The following is a 5,000-nucleotide window of genomic DNA, read 5'->3' as shown; positions in this document are numbered from 1 at the left end:
CAGCCGGCTGTGCACGCTACCGAGAAAGTACCGGTATGCGAACCGCCAGGCGACGGGCGCGCATCGCACGTTTAAGGAGACGCGGCCGGCCCCACAGGCGGCCACGACACTCCCAGGTCTCCGAAGCGGGACAAACGCCGCGCGCTTCAGTATACGTAGCCGACCCTCAGCCAGACGTGGCCCGGGAACGGAATCCATGGACCGCAATGTGCGTTCGAAACGTCGATGTTCATGTGTCCTGCAGTTCACATGTCGACGCGCAATTTGCTGCGTTCTTCATCGACCCACGAGCCGAGTGATCCACCGTCCTGGGTGATCTTTTTCATTTAGTTTCCACTGTCTCTTTCAAGACAGTTGCATAGGCGGGACTGAGGCGTTTGACGGCCCCTGTTCCAGCGTTCCTGTGTCCAACGGCCTCACGGCCGATGGCGTCGTACGGCTCCACACCGGAGCGGACAGGCACTCGGGCGAAAGTCATTCAAAACCGGCGCCAGGCGCCAGGTGCCGCAGGCCAGCCGCTCCAGAGCTTCAGCGCTCGTACCACACAACATTTTTCCGTTAGTTTTGAGAGGCACGCGTGGTTCCGCACGCGGCGCACGGCTGCTGCCGTACAGGTAGCGTGTTGCGCGACACGACACGCACATCGAAAGACATGCAGTCTAGTCGGTAATGATCCTTCCGCAGGTTCACCTACGGAAACCTTGTTACGACTTTTACTTCCTCTAAATGATCAAGTTTGGTCATCTTTCCGGTAGCATCGGCAACGACAGAGTCGATGCCGCGTACCAGTCCGAAGACCTCACTAAATCATTCAATCGGTAGTAGCGACGGGCGGTGTGTACAAAGGGCAGGGACGTAATCAACGCGAGCTTATGACTCGCGCTTACTGGGAATTCCTCGTTCATGGGGAACAATTGCAAGCCCCAATCCTAGCACGAAGGAGGTTCAGCGGGTTACCCCGACCTTTCGGCCTAGGAAGACACGCTGATTCCTTCAGTGTAGCGCGCGTGCGGCCCAGAACATCTAAGGGCATCACAGACCTGTTATTGCTCAATCTCGTGCGGCTAGAAGCCGCCTGTCCCTCTAAGAAGAAAAGTAATCGCTGACAGCACGAAGGATGTCACGCGACTAGTTAGCAGGCTAGAGTCTCGTTCGTTATCGGAATTAACCAGACAAATCGCTCCACCAACTAAGAACGGCCATGCACCACCACCCACCGAATCAAGAAAGAGCTATCAATCTGTCAATCCTTCCGGTGTCCGGGCCTGGTGAGGTTTCCCGTGTTGAGTCAAATTAAGCCGCAGGCTCCACTCCTGGTGGTGCCCTTCCGTCAATTCCTTTAAGTTTCAGCTTTGCAACCATACTTCCCCCGGAACCCAAAAGCTTTGGTTTCCCGGAGGCTGCCGCCGAGTCATCGGAGGAACTGCGGCGGATCGCTGGCTGGCATCGTTTATGGTTAGAACTAGGGCGGTATCTGATCGCCTTCGAACCTCTAACTTTCGTTCTGATTAATGAAAACATACTTGGCAAATGCTTTCGCTTCTGTTCGTCTTGCGACGATCCAAGAATTTCACCTCTAACGTCGCAATACGAATGCCCCGCCTGTCCCTATTAATCATTACCTCGGGTTCCGAAAACCAACAAAATAGAACCGAGGTCCTATTCCATTATTCCATGCACACAGTATTCAGGCGGGCTTGCCTGCTTTAAGCACTCTAATTTGTTCAAAGTAAACGTGCCGGCCCACCCAGACACTCAATAAAGAGCACCTTGGTAGGATTTCAACGGGGTCCGCCTCGGGACGCACGAACACGCACGAGGCGGTCGCACGCCTTCGGCTCGCCCCACCGGCAGGACGTCCCACGATACATGCCAGTTAAACACCGACGGGCGGTGAACCAACAGCGTGGGACACAAATCCAACTACGAGCTTTTTAACCGCAACAACTTTAATATACGCTATTGGAGCTGGAATTACCGCGGCTGCTGGCACCAGACTTGCCCTCCAATAGATACTCGTTAAAGGATTTAAAGTGTACTCATTCCGATTACGGGGCCTCGGATGAGTCCCGTATCGTTATTTTTCGTCACTACCTCCCCGTGCCGGGAGTGGGTAATTTGCGCGCCTGCTGCCTTCCTTGGATGTGGTAGCCGTTTCTCAGGCTCCCTCTCCGGAATCGAACCCTGATTCCCCGTTACCCGTTACAACCATGGTAGGCGCAGAACCTACCATCGACAGTTGATAAGGCAGACATTTGAAAGATGCGTCGCCGGTACGAGGACCGTGCGATCAGCCCAAAGTTATTCAGAGTCACCAAGGCAAACGGACCGGACGAGCCGACCGATTGGTTTTGATCTAATAAAAGCGTCCCTTCCATCTCTGGTCGGGACTCTGTTTGCATGTATTAGCTCTAGAATTACCACAGTTATCCAAGTAACGTGGGTACGATCTAAGGAACCATAACTGATTTAATGAGCCATTCGCGGTTTCACCTTAATGCGGCTTGTACTGAGACATGCATGGCTTAATCTTTGAGACAAGCATATGACTACTGGCAGGATCAACCAGGGAGCTGCGTCAACTAGAGCTGAGCAGCCGGCCGCCCGGGAGTGTGTCCCAGGGGCCCGCGCGAACACGCAAGCGTCCCGCTCAATTATTCTGCAAACAGGAGGAGGCTGAGCTCCCCTGCACAATACACCTCGAAACCCTCTCAGGTCCCGGCGGCGCGCAGCGCCCGTCCTAAGTACTTGGTCGGGTTCGAAGAGAGGCGCAATCGCCCGGAGTTAGGCGAGTAGACGCTTTAGGTGCGACCACCCGTGCTCCCAACTGAGCTTGCCGCTGCCGACAGAGGCCCGGGAGCGTGCTGTCGTGGCATTGCCGGCGGGAGACAACACGCGCCACCTACGGTGACCGGCAGCTCCAACGCCAGCGCCACAGAAGGGCAAAGGCCCCCACGTGGGTGCCGAAGCGAACTCTCCCAGCACAGCGCACGTGCCAACACGTCTGCACAACTGCGATACAAACCACCAGCGAGAACCGCTGGGGCGACCGAGCAGCAGACGGCGTCGCGGCGCCGAGTGCCGGGCGGCGGCGGCATCCTCAACGCACACAGTCCTCAATCGGACCAGCACACTGCAGATGTCCACCGCGCTTCGCACCGGGCCGGCGAGGACCCACTTTGGCTGCACGGCGCCGCGCGCAGGGTGCCCCGGCGCGCAGCTGCGCCGCCTGCCGCGTCCGTCGGCCGGCGCGCCTGCCACTGGGCGCCCCCACCAGCCGGCTGTAGCGCGTGCGCCCACGCACCGCGCGGCCAGCACGCCGGGCGGCCCCCCCTCACCGGCCGGGGACAGTCCCACCCACCCACAGCCGCGTATCGCTTCACACCCAGATTCACATTCACGTTCGTTGGTATGGTGGGGGACCGCTTCGTAGCTGTACCGATCGTTGCCCTCACAGATGTACCTCCAGCAAGGACAACCGCACCACAACGGGTTACCAGTTGTTCATTTGCGTAACGTCACCAGTAAACGTACACGTCCATCCCCGTTTGCAAAGTCAACTATTATTGCATGCCTGCCTGTCAGGTGTCAAGACACACTACATCCGCTCACATCCACGCAACAAAATGTGCCCGACTAGAGGGCACGTGGAAGGTGCCCCCGTACGTATGCGATGTCCATTGCGCGACCAACTGTCAACCGGCCTCTGTAGCATGTCGCAGATGTGGAACGCGGGGCACCGTGCTATCACATTGTGTGAGAAGAGACTACTACGTCTGCATACACGCGCCACTACATGAACAGACGGCTCATGCTGATCGCCATCCACTGCGTCCATTACTCCCACACGTCTCTATGGCGTACCACACTGCAATGCAGCTGTTATGGGGAGATGACACGTAGCTGTGTACACAACATTCTGAGCGGGTTGCGGTTGGACAATACATTAATGTAACGTGTCATATGCCAATTACAGAGCAGGGTAAGGCACAACTTGGGTTAGGTTAAGGCACAACTTGGGTTAGGTTAAGGCACAACTTGGGTTAGGTTAAGGCACAACTTGGGTTAGGTTAAGGCACAACTTGGGTTAGGTTAAGGCACAACTTGGGTTAGGTTAAGGCACAACTTGGGTTAGGTTAAGGCACAACTTGGTTAGGTTAAGGCACAACTTGGGTTAGGTTAAGGCACAACTTGGGTTAGGTTAAGGGCACAACTTGGGTTAGGTTAAGGCACAACTTGGGTTAGGTTAAGGCACAACTTGGGTTAGGTTAAGGCACAACGTGGGTTAGGTTAAGGCACAACGTGGGTTAGGTTAAGGCACAACGTGGGTTAGGTTAAGGCACAACGTGGGTTAGGTTAAGGCACAACGTGGGTTAGGTTAAGGCACAATGTGGGTTAGGTTAAGGCACAATGTGGGTTAGGTTAAGGCACAATGTGGGGGGTAGATTGCGGTACAAATTGCATTACATTGCGGTGCAAATTGCATTACATTGCGGTGCAAATTGCATTACATTGCGGTGCAAATTGAGTTACATTGCGGTGCAAATTGAGTTACATTGCGGTGGCAAATTGAGTTACATTGCGGTGCAAATTGAGTTACATTGCGGTGCAAATTGAGTTACATTGCGGTGCAAATTGAGTTACATTGCGGTGCAAATTGAGTTACATTGCGGTGCAAATTGAGTTACATTGCGGTGCAAATTGCGTTACATTGCGGTGCAAATTGCGTTACATTGCGGTGCAAATTGCGTTACATTGCGGTGCAAATTGCGTTACATTGCGGTGCAAATTGCGTTACATTGCGGTGCAAATTGCGTTTACATTGCGGTGCAAATTGCGTTACATTGCGGTGCAAATTGCGTTACATTGCGGTGCAAATTGCGTTACATTGCGGTGCAAATTGCGTTACATTGCGGTGCAAATTGAGGTAGGTTAAGGTGCAACACAGGTTAGGTTAAGGTGCAACATAGGTTAGGTTAAGGTGCAAGATGGGTTAGGTT

General features: G+C 54.5%; 2 non-coding genes across 2 annotated transcripts; both read right to left on the bottom strand.

Annotated features, from left to right (window-relative positions):
- Positions 1–160: 160 nt before the first annotated feature.
- Positions 161–315, bottom strand: LOC126137873 (5.8S ribosomal RNA). Its single transcript, XR_007528002.1, has one exon. It is a non-coding gene; the product is annotated as a 5.8S ribosomal RNA (ribosomal RNA).
- Positions 316–667: 352 nt separating this feature from the next.
- On the bottom strand, positions 668–2,572 carry LOC126137866 (small subunit ribosomal RNA). Its single transcript, XR_007527996.1, has one exon. It is a non-coding gene; the product is annotated as a small subunit ribosomal RNA (ribosomal RNA).
- Positions 2,573–5,000: the final 2,428 nt, after the last annotated feature.

The sequence above is a fragment of the Schistocerca cancellata genome, unplaced genomic scaffold, assembly GCF_023864275.1.
Source record: "Schistocerca cancellata isolate TAMUIC-IGC-003103 unplaced genomic scaffold, iqSchCanc2.1 HiC_scaffold_644, whole genome shotgun sequence".
Lineage (NCBI taxonomy): Eukaryota > Metazoa > Arthropoda > Insecta > Orthoptera > Acrididae > Schistocerca > Schistocerca cancellata.
This window is presented reverse-complemented; position numbering and strand designations above follow the sequence as displayed.